The sequence below is a fragment of the Theropithecus gelada genome, chromosome 13 (genome assembly GCF_003255815.1).
Source record: "Theropithecus gelada isolate Dixy chromosome 13, Tgel_1.0, whole genome shotgun sequence".
NCBI lineage: Eukaryota > Metazoa > Chordata > Mammalia > Primates > Cercopithecidae > Theropithecus > Theropithecus gelada.
The window spans coordinates 65,061,524-65,077,276 of record NC_037681.1 but is presented as its reverse complement, the minus strand read 5'-3'; the positions used below and the strand labels follow the sequence as shown (position 1 = coordinate 65,077,276).

At 36.7% G+C, this 15,753-nt stretch overlaps 1 protein-coding gene across 1 annotated transcript in view; it reads right to left on the bottom strand.

Annotated features, from left to right (window-relative positions):
• The window catches only part of CAMKMT (calmodulin-lysine N-methyltransferase), a 406,766-nt gene that overhangs the window by 170,997 nt on the left and 220,016 nt on the right, over positions 1 to 15,753 (bottom strand). The gene's annotated exons all lie outside the window — the stretch shown is intronic.

Below are 15,753 nucleotides of genomic sequence, written 5' to 3'. Positions count from 1 at the left end.
CAACTTTTATTCATTAACTACAAAATAAAGTATTTTAAAATCATTAGTTATTCAAAGTCCATAGAGTACCAAATTGTTTTGAAGAAAAAATCATAAAAAATCCCACATTGGAATGAATTGCTTCCTAGTTTCTTAAAGCAAGCAACAAGAGAAACATACAAGTTTTTTTGGTTTTTTTTTGTTTGTTTTTTTAACCTTGCTGAGGTGTCAACTCCGCTGTTAACATAAACTCTCAGAAATAGCCCAATCCAGGCTTGGTTATTAGACTAAACACGTTAGAAAGATTAGAAAACAATACCTAAAAATGTGTGTGGAATCTAAGCCCTAAGTTACCATTTCTGAGACTCTTAATGATTATGTTTGAGGTTCTTTTTTTAAAAAACTATGGTGTCTTTTATTTAAGAAAAATTTACAAAGATTGATCTTTAAATTTCAAAAAACGATTCTGACAAATTACTTTTCATTCTCACAGAAGATAATGGCCCTATTAAACAAAATAATAACAGGGCATGGATTAAATGGGCTCTAAAGGAACATGATATTGATGTACCTACATTTTTTCCAGCTCATTCATTGAAAGGATTAGCTGTAACCAGTGTAGTAGCTATAAAATGTTGACAGAGGTTAGTTCCTAAGAACTGCCAGATGGTTAGAAGAAAATATTGTACAATAGTGTTACTAGAGCCCTTCAGGCAAAGACAGATATAATCTAGTTTTGAAAGCTGCCAGGTATTATGAAGTGTTACTTTCCACTTATAAATAAACTACGAGTTATGGTCATAGTATTTGAGAAATGGAAAACAGAAATTTCTAACAAAGTTCTAAGGCTTCTCATACCTAGGCAATTCACACTAGCTTCAAATATTTTTCCCATTCCATCTTACATGTTAAAGCTAATTGTTTAGTAAATAACGATCAGGAACATACATGTGTCAAGATCCACAGAAAATATAGGATTTTACTCTCTACCTTGCTAACAGACTTATAATTGGTCAAAGTTTTAAAGATATACGAAATAGGTGAGCCCTACACAGACAAAAATGAATATATTTTTCTTAGGTAATCATAGCTTTTTACTGACACGTGCAATTACTCAATCTAATCATGCAATTCCAGTTAGCAACTTGTAAATATGAGGTTTGCTATATGTATTGAACACCTGTGATAGCGTATAGCCTTTTTGAACTTCACATTGTGAAATCCATGACTTTATTTATTCCTTCTTTTCATTTTCTTGTATCTCCTCACAACCACCTCCCCACCCAGGGCCTTTAACAAGTAAGTTGCTAAGACAAGACCCAAAGGACTTCTGATTTTAAAGGTCCTAAGCTTGTTGCCAATCAGGTTCTTCTGAGCTAAGATTTCATTATAGGATATAAGTCTCACCTTATATCATTATATTTCTACTTTGTGCTAACATTCTGAGTAGGTTTCATAGATTAAAAGTGCTGTATGATTAAGTCATACTTGTCAGGCTGTTCATTAGTGACTCATTGAAGAGGACAATGCTAATTCCAGCAGGAAGTAATGGAATGTAAAAAAAAAAATGCACAGTGTATATATCTTAATGTTGAATAAACTCTTTCAACCAATTCCATGAGAAAACTGGAACTTCATTTTTCTCTCCCATATTCTTTCATAATCTACTTTTATAACTTGGTTTTTGTGACTAAAATCTAAATTTTCATTAAAAATTAACAGAAGGAAGGCAGAGGTTCTTAGGATTCATAGAACGAATTCAGGGGGTTCGGGAACTTGCAAGGAAAAAATATTCTTATTTTTACTAAACTAACCAAATTTAGCATTTCCTTATGTTACAAGTATAGGCTATGAACAGTAATATTTTCATGTAACATTATAATTTTTGCCATTGTTTATTTGGAAATGATATTTAGTAGCTCATTCCTAATGAAAAATTATAATAATTATTAGAGCTACAACTAGATCTTACTATTTTATGGCATTAATAAGGAAGCATAGGCTAGGTGCAGTGGCTTACACCTGTAATCCCAGCACTTTGGGAGGCCGAGGCGGGTGTATCAAAAGGTCAGGAGTTCAAGACCAGCCTGACCAACATGGTGAAACCCTGTCTCTACTAAAAACACAAAAATTAGCCCAGCATGGTGGTGCATGCCTGTAATCCCAGCTACTCAGGAGGCTGAGGCAGGAGAATCGCTTGAACCTGGGAGGCGAAGTTTGCAGTGAGCCGAGATCATGCCACTGCACTCCACCCAGGGTGAAGAATAAGACTCTGTCTCAAAACAAACAAACAAACAAAAAATAATAAGGAAGCATATATGTTACCATACCACAATTGTATTTTAAACATATTTTGATAACTGTATTTCAACGTAATTGGTTTTTTCTATTTTATTTAACACACTTATAACATTATTTTGAGAAAGGATCCATAAGCAGAATCACAAGATACCAAAGGGGCTCGTGACACAGCAAGGGTTAAGAACCTCTGAGCTAAAGGGATTATAATATGCATACTTACATACCATCTACCACATAATATTATGTTTCCATTTTTACTGGAATATAAAATAGGATTAACAAAGAGTTCAGAAAGTGACATGCTCCCTATGTAAGTTGGTATATCACTGGCTGATGCTATTATTGATTGTGGATTCACTGCAAATAATTGTGGACAGATTTCTTAAATGATTCTATATTTAGTAAACCAAAATGGAGGTATGGAGGTAGCTAAGGGAAATTCATTATTCACAAAATAATCCATCTGCCAAGGACAGGACGGAACTTAGTTATACAGAGAGTTAACTGGTCTATGTGGAAATGGGACCTGTATAAAGACAGTCAAATCACAGTTCATCAAATCTTTCATGGCTACATCAACCCAACAACCAACATGCACTTAGGGGATTACCACTACTGACAACCCCAGACAGAAAGTTGTTCCCAAGAAGAGAACATGACGAACTTGAAACTACACTGCATAATCAACTTCTACGGTGACTTAATCAAAGGAAATTTTGCAATTATTGAAAAGGATTTTAATCATTCCAAAATTTAAAGCTAAGATCTAATTGGTAACATGGAACAACTCATTTTCCTTATAAAAAGATCATTTTTCTCTAAAAGTTTTGATTTCATGAAGGTTGAAGCAAATGTTCAATTTTCTGTTGGTAGTGAAAATAGAAAGGAATCTATTATATATGCATAATTTTAATGACTGAGTAAACCTTAGAATTTTTACAACAGTAGTCTCCTGACAGAGTTTTTTGCATGAGATTTTCTTGGGGTGAGATTTCCACGGTTCACTGGTGTAGGTCTGTGATGATGCAAGCACAATTCAGAGTTGAAACTGAGAGACTGATCATGACCTCATTGTCTCTTGAGAAATGCCACTGCCCTGGCTGCTTGATGAATTGGACTGGACTTTAAGAGATCACATTTGATCAAATCAGTGGTTCTAAAATGTTTCTACTGCAGAATCAGATGGGGAGCTTGTTACAGATTTCTGGATTCATCCATAGACTGAATTTCAATAGGTCTGTGGTGGACTTAAGAATTTGTCTCTTTCTTTCTGTCTCTCTCTCTCTCTCTCTTTTTTTTTTTTTTTTTTTTTTGAGACAGAGTCTCGCTCTGTTACCCAGCCTGGAGTGTAGTGGCACATTTTCAGTTCATTGCAACTTCTGCCTCCAGGGTTTAAGCGATTCTCCCATCTCAGCCTCCCAAGTAGCTGGGACTACAGGCACATACCACCATGTCAGCTAATTTTTGTATTTTTTGGTAGAGACAGGTTTCACCATGTTGGCCAGGCTGGTCTTGAACTCCTGACCTGAAATGATCCACCCACCTTGGCCTCCCAACGTGCTGGGATTATAGGTGTGAGCCACTGCGTCCAGCCAAGAATTTGTCTTTTTCTTTCTTTTCTTTCTTTTTAAAAATTGTACCAGTTCTGGGGTACATGTGCAGAACATGCAGGTTTGTTACATAGGTATACACATGCCATGGTGGTTTGCTGCACCCATTAACCCATCATCCACATTAGGTATTTCTCCTCCCCCAGTCCCCCACTCCCCAACAGGCCCCAGTGTGTGATGCCCCCCACAATGTCCATGTGTTCTCATTGTTCAGCTGCCACTTATGAGTGAGAACATGTGGTGTTTGTTTTTCTGTTCTTGTGTTAGTTTGCTGAGAATGATGGTTTACAGCTTCATCCATGTCCTGCAAAGGACATGAACTCATCCTTTTTATGGCTGTATAGTATTCCATGGTGTATATGTGCCACATTTTCTTTATCCAGTCTATCATTCATGGGCATTTAGGTTGGTTCCGAGTCTTTGCTGTTGTGAACAGTGCCACAATAAACATACATGTGCATGTGTCTTTATAGTAGTTTTTTAAACTTTAAAGTAGCTTTTTCCAGTTCTGTGAAGAAAGTCAATGGCAGCTTGATGGGGATAGCATTGAATCTATAAACTACTTTAGGCAGTATGGCCATTTTTGCAATATTGATCCTTCCTATCCATGACATAGAATGTTTTTCCATTTGTTTGTGTCCTCTCTTATTTCCTTGAGCAGTGGTTTGTAGTTCTCCTTGAAGAGGTCCTTGTAAGTTGTATTCCTAGGTATTTTATTGTCTTTGTAGCAATTGCTGGGCACAGTGGCTCAAACCTGTAATCCCAGCACTTTGGATGCTGAGGCAGGCAGATCACCTGCGGTCGGGAGTTCATTTATAATCCTTTGGGTACATACCCAGTAATGGGACTGCTGGGTCAAATAGTATTTCTAGTTCCAGATCCTTGGGGAATTGCCACACTATCTTACACAATGGTTGAACTAATTTACACTCCCACCAACAGTGTAAGAGTGTTCCTATTTCTGCACATCCTCTCCAGCATATGTTGTTTCCTGACTTTTTAATGATCGCTATTCTAACTGGTGTGACATGGTATCTCATTGCAGTTTTGATTTGTGTTTCTCTAATGACCACTGATGATGAGCATTTTTTCATGTTTGTTGGCCGCATAAATGTCTTCTTTTGAGAAGTGTCTGTTCATATCCTTTGCCCACTTTTTGATGGGGTTGTTTTTTTCTTATAAATTTAAGTTCTTTGTAGATTCTGGATATTACCCCTTTGTCAGATGGATAGATTGCAAAAATTTTCTCCCATTCTGTAGGTTGCCTGTTCACTCTGATGGTAGTTTCTTTTGCTGTGCAGAAGCTCTTTAGTTTAATTAGATCCCATTTGTCAATTTTGGCTTTTGTTGCCATTGCTTTTGGTGTTTTAGTCATGAAGTCTTTGCCCATGCCTATGTCCTGAATGGTATTGCCTAGGTTTTCTTCTAGGGTTTTTATGGTTTTAGGTCTTACATTTAAGTCTTTAATCCATCTTGAGTTAATTTTTGTATAAGGTATAAGGAAGGGATCCAGTCTCAGCTTCCTGCATATGGCTAGCCAGTTTTCCCAACACTATTTATTAAATAGGGAATCCTTTCCCCATTGCTTGTTTTTGTCAGGTTTGTCAAAGATCAGATGGTTGTAGATATGTGGTGTTATTTCTGAGGCCTCTGTTCTGTTCCATTGGTCTATATATGTTTTGGTACCAGTACCATGCTGTTTTGGTTACTGTAGCCTTGTAGTATAGTTTGAAGTCAGGTAGCATGATGCCTCCAGCTTTGTTCTTTTTGCTTAGGATTGTCTTGGCTATACAGGCTCTTTTTTGGTTCCATATGAAATTTAAAGTAGTTTTTTCCAATTCTGTGAAGAAGGTCAATGGTAGCTTGATGGGTATAGCATTGAATCTATAAATTACTTTGGGCAGTATGGCCATTTTCACAATACTGATTCTTCCTATCCATGAGCATGGAATGTTCTTCCATTTGTTTGTGTCCTCTCTTATTTCCTTGAGCAGTGGTTTGTAGTTCTCCTTGAAGAGGTCCTTCACGACCCTTGTAAGTTGTATTCCCAGGTATTTTATTCTCTTTGCAGGAAGTGCCGGGCACAGTGGCTCATGCCTGTAATCCCAGCACTTTGGGAGGCTGAAGCAGGCGGATCACCTGAGGTCGGGATTTCGAGACCAGCCTGACCAACACAGAGAAACTCCGTCTCTACTAAAAACACAAAATTAGCCGGGTGTGGTGGTACATGCCTATAATCCCAGCTACTCGGGAGGCTGAGGCAGGAGAATTGCTTGAACCCAGGAGGCAGAGGATGCGGTGAGCCGAGATAGCACCATTGCACTCCAGCCTGGGCAACAAGATCGAAACTTCATCTCAAAAAAAAGAATTTGTCCTTTTCAAAAGTTCCCCAGGGAGACTTCTGCTTTTAATCAAGATAGAGCAACAGGGACCAGATTTACTCCCTCACCGTCAACAACTACAAATCAAACATAATTAATTAAACTATAGTATTCAAGACAGTGGGCAGCAGGCGTGAAGGACAGTTATCCCTGGAAGACAGAATACAAATAAGGTGTGTTAGCCCAACAATTGTCTCAAGTTTAAGAGAGATTCTGGGCTGTGGCACTGGGACAGGGAACCCAAGTGGAGCCCTGCAGAGTACCAGAGTTGAAAGTCTGGAAAAAACAATATGGCTAGAGTTCAAAGGACAGAGTATCAGAGAGTAGAGAGCTGCAAAGAGACAGAACCCAGCAGATCTGAAAAGTGCCTCCCTTTGAGTATTCATCAGAGTATTGATAAGCATATGTATCTGAGAAAACTACAGGAGGCCAGGGAAAGACCTATCAGAAAGGATTAGAGGAAATAGTATCCAGTGTTCACAAAGAACTGGAAATTGTGCATGTTTCTGCCAGTCTGACAAGAAAAACTTCTTAATTCATTGAACATTGAGTTGAGTACACAAAAGAGTTTTGCCTCAGTGGGGTGGAAAAATTTATCCTACATAAATATTGCTGGTCCCACCTAACAAATCTTAAAAGCAAGATCTAAAAGGATCAAGCTGTTTCCCAGTAACACATCTGCTTCTCAAAACTCAAGAATATTTATTATAAATACTTATCATTATAGTCAGAGATTTTAGCATGTTATAATTGATATAACAAGTATACAGAAACCAATAAGGACATAGAAGACTTGAATAACATTACCAACCAACTTAATTGATATTTATAGAACACACCACCCAACAGAGCTGAATACAGTATTCTGAAATGTCAATGGAAGCTTTACCAAGCTAGACCATATTCTAGGCCACAAAACAATACACTTAAAAAGATTTAAGCCATGCAAAATATGTTCTCTGATCACAAAGTACAGTAGTCCCCCCTTATCCTTGGAGGACACATGCCAAGGTCCTAGTGGATGCCTGAAATCGCAGATAGGACTGCACCCTATATATACTATGTTTTTTCCTATACTTATATACCTATGATAAAGTTTACTTTATAAATTAGGCATAGTAAGAGATTAACAATAGTAAAATAAAATAGAACAATTATAACAATATGCCAGCATCACTGCTCTTGCACTTTGGAGCCATTATTAAGTAAAATAAAGGTTACTTGAACCCAAGCACTGAGGACTGTTAATCTGATAACCAAGACAGCTATAGAAAAGATAAAAATGACCAATATAAGGAATAAGAAAGATGGTATCACTATAGATTCTAGAGATGGTAAAAAGATAATAAAGGAAAATTATAAATAACATTATGCCAATAAATTTGACACTTAGGTGAAATGGAAGGCACAAGTTCTTTTAAAGACACCAACTAACAAAGATTATTCAAGAAGAAATAACCTGAATATAGCAGTACTCATTAAAGAAAATGAATTTATAGTTTAAAAACTTTCCCACAAAGACAATTCTAGGCCTAGCTGGCTTCACTGGTGAATTCTACCAAATATTGAAGGAGAAATAACACCAATTCTTTCTCAAACTCTTTCAGAAAGTTGAAAAGGAAGAATATTTTCCGACTTACTTAATGAAGACAGCATTACTCCAATACAAAAACCAGACAAAGACATCAGAGAAAACTACAGACCAATATCCCGCACAGACAGATATTCTGTTACTGCTTCTATTAAACATTATACTAGAGGTTCCAGCCAATGCAGTATAGGAAGAAAAGAAATAAAAAGCATCTAGATGGGAAAGGAACATCATTATCAGCAGACTACATGACCATCCATGTGGAAAATTTGATGGAATGTACAGAAAACTGACTAGAACTAACAAGTATGTTGAGTGAGGCTGCAGGACACAAGGTCAATCAATACACAAATAGCAGTTGTATTTCCATGTACCAGCAACAAACTATTGGAAATTCAATGTTTTAAAAAATAAAATTTACAATAGCATTTAAAAATATACAATTCTTAGGGATAAATCTGACAAAAGATACGTAAAACCTGTACTTTGAAAATTGCAAAATATTGCTGAAAGAAGTTTAAAATTTAAATTAACAGCAAAATCTGCCATGTCCATGGACTAGAAGACTCAATATTGTTAAGATGTCACTTCTTCCCAAATTAAGCTATTGATTCAATGTAATTCTCATCAGAATCTGCTAAAGGACCTGTATTCAGATTAAATAACTCTCAAAATTCAATTATGAGAGAACAAATTATCAAATTTAAAAGTGGGCCCTGAATGACACTCCACCAAAGAAGATACATAGATGACAAACAAGCAATGAAAAGATGATCGTTTGGGAAGTTTAAATTGAAACCACATTGAGATTCTAATACATCTATTAGAATGACTAAAACAGAAAGGACTCACCAACCAAGTGTTGACAGACCTGTCCCACAATGCTGCTGGGAATGTAAAATAGAACCACCCCTCTGGAAAACAGTTTGGCAGTTTCTTTAAAAATTAAACATATGCCTATCATATGATCTAAGCATTTCTAGTCCTATGCATTTACTCTAGAAAAATAAGAGCAAATGTCTAAATAAAAGATTGTACATAAATGTCACAACAGCTTTATATATAATAACCCCAAGCTGGAAACAACCCAAATGTCCATCAGTGGATAAATGGATAAATATACTGCATATAAATCCACACAAGAGAATACTACTCAGCAATAAAAAAGGAATGGACGACTGAAACACACTACAATATGCATGAATCAAATATAAATAATTATGCTGAGTGAAAGTATGCTCAAAATAGTTATGCTGAGTGAAAGAAGCCAGATGAAAAAGAATACAATTTGTTTGCTTCTGTTTACATAAATTCCAGAAAATGAAAAAGAATTTATAGTGAGAGAAAGCAGGTAATATTTGCCTAGGGAAGGGTAGGAAGGACACACAAAAGAGCAGGGGGAAACTTTTGGGGGTGATAAATATGTTCATTATTTTGATTGTGGTAAGTTTCATGGGTGTATACATATGTTAAAACATTAAATTGTACACTTGAGATACGTGCAATGTATAGTGAATCAATTATACTTCAGTAAAACTGTGTTTCAAAAAATTCTATCCAAGTGATCCTGAAACCCTGTCAGATTTTGGAACCCTCAAACTAAACCAAGCCTTTAACACCTATGCCACCTTGGGCAGAAGGCTGCCTATTCTGTTTCCAAACAGCTTTGAAGAAAAAGCATTTCAGGGCCGGGGGCAGTGTCCCACACCTATAATCCCAGCACTTTGGGAGGCTGAGGCTGGTGAATCACCTGAGGTCAGGAGTTCAACACCAGCCTGGCCAACACAGTGAAACCCTATCTCTACTAAAACAAAAAAGAAGAAAAGAAAAAGCATTTCAGAAACTCTTTGATGACATGTTTTGGTGCTTAATGACTTCAATAGTAAGAGTTCCTCCTTTACCTAACTAAAGTCTTGCTACATTTAAGCTTGTTTGCTCTATATTCTTCACTATGAAAATTAAAACAACAAAAAACAATTGCCCCATAAACTTATCATGACAAGCTGAGATACAGCTGGCTACACAATAAATGACTGTGAAATGAAATGATACCTCTGTACAATTTGAAGAGTGGTCTCTCTTCTCTAGTCTGAACTTTAAAGAAACATTTATTTATCTTCTTGTATATTTAGAATGTTTTTCTCTGGACCCTCTAGCTTCCCTGTAGTGTAAAATTAGAATAGTCTGAGAGTTGTAATTAAAATGGACTATTGCAGAATAATGACCTTTGGGCTCCATATGCTTGCAAATCATATTCCTCTTTACACACTCTAAAATTATGCATTGTTTATAAATAATAACACAGAATTGATCAGTAATATAACGGATTGAATTCCACTATGACTCCTAAGTCTCTTGTTGTCTTATTTATGGCCTAGCTGTTCCCATCTTGCATCTATCTTTGGTAAAGCTTAGGATCACTATAGCATGTTACTTGAACTTGATCGTACAGCCCTTCATAAAGTATACACTGTCACTTTTATGGTTTAAGATCACTTCATTTAATTTATAACAATCTTCCAGAGTACTCATGTCAAGGTTTTCCTTTGCCAACATATGAGTTTATTTTCAATTATGTATCCATGACACAGAAACTCAGAATAACTCCAGCATTTGGATATGTATTTATGAAACAAGATTCATTGTTGACACTAAGCCCTTCAAACACTTTTCAAATATAACCCCTCAGAGAAGCAGTCCCCTTCCTGCAGGAATATGGTCTGGACTACACCACATCCTTTGAGTTAGTGCTAAAATGTCATGTGTGGCTGAATCCAAATCCTTTCCCAAGTTCAGATGAATTACATATCCTGCTTCCTAAATGTCTGTATAACCTGTCAATCTCTTGATGAAGGAAATTAAATTGATCTGGTACAATTTGCTCTTTGCAAAGCCAAGACAGTGACTACCCAGTGCTTCATGCTCTCCTATGTGGTGACTAATTGATTGTTCAATGATTTCATCTAGCGCAGAATCTTTAAAGGTATCAAAATTAACTTGACTGGGTTACAGGAGGTATAATTTATTCCTTTTTTAAAAAGCTGGGCACTAAAACTACTTTGGTTTAATCAACAAGCCTTTTTACAATTTTTTTTTTTTTTTTTTTTTTTTTTTGAGACAGAGTCCCACTCTGTCGCCCAGGCTGGAGTGCAGTGGCGCGATCTCAGCTCAATGCAAGCTCCGCCTCCCGGGTTCACGCCATTCTCCTGCCTCAGCCTCCAGAGTAGCTGGGACTACAGGCGCCCACCACCTCGCCCGGCTAATTTTTTGTATTTTTAGTAGAGACGGGGTTTCACTGTGTTAGCTAGGATGGTCTCTATCTCCTGACCTCATGATCCGCCCGCCTCAGCCTCCCAAAGTGCTGGGATTACAGGCATGAGCCACTGCGCCCGGCCTACTTTTTTTTTTTTAATAATTTCATGCAGACACCCAATTTACCACTTTAGATCACTGGACCTCCAAGGAAGGAACTCCATCTTGCTTATCTTCCATTGCCTTGTAGAACTGAATACCATGCTTTATGTATAGCAGATATTCACAAATTTTTTTTTACTTGAATTTGAATTCCAAAAATAATTGTTGCATTCTGTAAGTAGCCCACAATACATAGAATCAGATTAATTTCAGCGTTTTACATGTTAGTTCAGCATTCCACTCAACAACTTAGGAAGCACTTAATATTATCCATAAATTATCAATGAAATAGTTTTTTCAGGTAGGACATGTCTTTATAACAGACTCATTTGGGGATAAAAATTACTTCAATGTGGGCCAACAGTATTCATATGTGGTGAATATAAGGTAATATCCCAGGTCCTCTGGTACATTTTCACAGCTCACAAATCAAAATGTATCACTACTTTCATCTTACGTTATGAGCAATAGATTAAGGTTTATTTTTGTCGATCAGTAGATAAATGAATAAACTGTGGTATATCTATAAAATAAAATGCTAATCAGTAATAATAAGGAAAACACCAGTGATACACATAAGAACATGGATGAATGTCAGAAACATCAGGCCGAGTGAAAGAAGTCAGACACAAAGAGTACATACTATGTGATTTCATTTATCTGAAACTCTAGAAAAGAAATCTAGGAGCCTGGGGAAAATCATGAGTTGTACTCAGGGAAAGAGCACAAAGGAAGCTTTTTGGGGTCATGTAAACATCCTATATGTTGAATGAGGGGATGTGTCGGCATGTGTACAGTTATATATGTATATGCTTATACATATATATACACTCATCTCTACCTATATAATATATTCACTTATATATGGATATTTGTATACACTTGTCTAAATTCATTGAAATGTACACTTGCAATGTGTGCATTTTATTTTTTGTGTCCTTTCTTCCTTCCTTCTTTTTATCTTTCTTTCTTCTTTTCAGAGACAAGGTCTTGATCTGTTGCCCAGGATGTGGTGCAGTGGCTCAAACATAGCTCACTGAAGCCTTGAAATTCTGGGCTCAAGCCATCCTTCCCCCTCGCCCTCCCAAGTAGCTAGGACTACAGGCATGCGCCATCATACCCAGCTAATTTTTAATTTTTTGTAGAGACAGAATCTCCCTATGTTGCCTAAGCTGGCCTCAAACTCCCGGTCTTAAGAAACCCTCTTGTCTCAGCCTCCCAAAGTAATGGGATTACAGGGTGAGCCATGGCGCTCGGCCTCATTTTATTTTTAAATGTAAAAAATTGAGTTTTAAGTGTTGATTTTTAAAGGTCCCTGTCCTGGAGAAGCATAAACTTGATCTGATTTCTTACTGAAGAAACCTCTAACATTGTGAATTTTGTTTAAGCGTATAATATTAAAGTAAAACCTGTATTAAAAATTATGCAATTGGTCACTTAATGCCTGTCTTACATCTTTCTAATCATGAGCTCTTTGAGAGCAGGGACTGTGTGTGTGTCTTGCTCATTGATTACCGTATCTGATGGCTCCCACCAAGCCTCACATCTAGTAGGCATCCAATAGATACTTGTTGAATGAATATCCAGTCCATTTTAATCAATAAAGTTCCTTCTATACACAAAGCATAGTAGTAAGCAATGCAGGAAATACTAAAATAGGTCAGATATGAAGAGCTAACCATATAATATGATCAGTACCCAAACAATGACTATTATGTATTATATGTATTTTAGCATTTTTTTGTGGAAAGTGTCAGAACAATTCGAATTTCCAAAAAAGATCATCATTTTTGTTGAAATACTACGCTAATAGTATGTATTTCAGCAGCCAAAAGATAAAGGAAAGGAATATATACACACAAATTTAGGCTTCTCTCAAAAAGCTTAGAATGCTAGAAACTGGGAGTCACTTTCGTAGTTATTTGCCCAGATTAGGTAAGCAACATTAAGGGAGTACTCAAACAGCTGTGTTTTTTCATATTCACAGAGAGGAAAACTACTAAATATCTCAACTCTAAGCCACCTCTGCATGTAACTTTCATGTACTCCACCCATTATCTCCTCCAATATTTTGGGTAAGAGATCAGTCACTTAGTCTTTTAAAAGTAAGAACATCAAGTAGCTTACTAGGAGGAAAAAAAAATCATTGCCCAATCATGATTCAACAGCTGCAGAATTTAAGACCAAAGAGGAATGTGGTACTGCTGGACTTGCTTATTGGACTATCTGCTGTGAGTGTGCCTTTAAAATACAATGAGCAAGTAACCACTGACCTTCATAAAACAATGGTCCAGAAGTTGGCAGAAAGAATGAGATAGCTTACCAGGCACAACTGAGTGCATTTAGAAATGGAGAATTATGTTTAAGTATTGCTTCATCTATTTTATTATTTGGGAATTTGAATTATCAGCACCAAAACATTAATATCTTTATGGCATTGCACTGTTAGTGAGGTACATCCTTTTTATGCTCTTTTCTTTTCAGAGAGAAAGAGTAAAAACGCCACTGTGAACACTGTCAAGTTCACATATATGTATTTGTGAAGCAATCTCAGTGTCAAAATAGACTAAAGACATTCTTTCTGTTCTTCCATGTAGTATCATAAAGGCCCAGTTTAGGTATTAGGATGTGATGCCATCCTGTACTTACCTACGATGGATAGAATGATCCTAAAGTGCAAGGAAAATAGGACATGGTAACATAAATAACGTTTAAGGATTTTCTCATATAAACAAAACATTCTGTTAAAACCATCTAGTTTCTGTTTTTGTTTTTAAGATAGAGTCTTGCTTTGTCGCCCAGGCTAGAGTGCAGTGGCGCAATCTCAGCTCACTGCAACCTCCACCTCCCGGGTTCAAGCAACCTCCACCTCCCGGTTTCAAGCGATTCATCTGCCTCATCCTCCCAAGTAGCTGGGACTACTGATGCATGGCACCACGCCCGGCTAAGTTTTGTATTTTTAGTAGAGATGGGGTTTCACCATATTGGCCAGGCTGATCTTGAACTCCTGACCTTGTGATCCGCCCGCCCTGGCCTCCCAAAGTGCTGGGATTACAGGCGTGAGATACTGCGCCCGGCCAAAACCATCTAGATTTTTTAAAAACAGCCACCAGCTATAAAACTTACATTGCTCTTTAAAAAGATTTTGTCTGTAAAAATAATCTCACGTTACACCTTGGGCTTTGGATTGTTATAATTATTTAATAGTTCAAATAGTCTCAAAAATTACCCAATGCAATAATTTATTTAAGTAACATTGAGGTCTTTATTTTTCAATCCAGTTGGATGAAACCTTAGATCTCTCAGTACACACATATTTAATGGTCAGCCTGGATAACCTAATAAGACGGAGCAGTAGAATATAACAAACTTGACTTGTACTCAGAAGAAACAGATTTCATTCCAAGCTCTACTGCTCATTGACATGTGATCTTAGCCCGTTTGCTTAGCTTAATGTAGGCTTCAGTGTTCTTACCGGTAAAACAAAATATTAAGTGATTTGTCATAATCCTGAGCACATGATAAAGTGCTGTATACATAAAGGTTTCATTATTATCATCAGCTAGATACACATAGGCTTTTTATTATTACATTCTTATGGAGAGACAAATTCTGAAAAGGTAAAGTCTTTGAAAATTTCTCTTTTTGATCTCATCTGAAACATACTTGTACTGCCTAGTTTGCAGACTAGCTATATTCTGACATTTGTGTAGTCAACCACAACCACAGCAAGCAGGATGGCATTTATCTTTTATAATAATACAGAGTGCTCTGTCATAAAGTAGGGTCACTGAAATGAGTAATAATCCCACCAGCATCTAAGGTACAACCAGCAGGGTCCAGGTCAACAGCCAAGCAGCCGATAATTTGCCCAACAACACTGAATTTCATCTGCCCACAGCCTCTATCTACTGATTATACAATCAATACACCTCAGATGAGAAGAGCTAACAACTGACCGGGGCAGATCAATGCTAGCAAATAAGCGCTTCATGACAAAAAGTTTGATAATTACCATTCTGAAGCCGTGTAAATGTTGTTTCTATTGTAACGACATTCATGATGATACTGCTATGATTGCACTGTTATTATAGGTTTAATGTTAGGCAATCAAGCTACAGTGGTCTAGATATCAACAAACAGCATCAAAAGAAAACATCAAATTGTCCCTATTCTTTTGACACTGTAGCTGAGAAATTTTTCTATGTTAGTGGCCCTAAATGAACAATAATAAGTGACAATTTAGTGAAAAACACTATTTTCACATCTTACAAAGTCATGCAATATAGATTGATACAAGTATGATTATTTCTAGGACCACTTGAACCAGGGGATTAAAATAAATTCAGTCCTGTGACCATGGTTTTTCCTTCTTTCTTTTTTTTCCACATACATCATTTAAAGAGGATTTATGTAAATTTTCTCTGTACTCATAATTTTTCAAGCATTAGTGCAGTCATAAGTATAGGGCACCTTG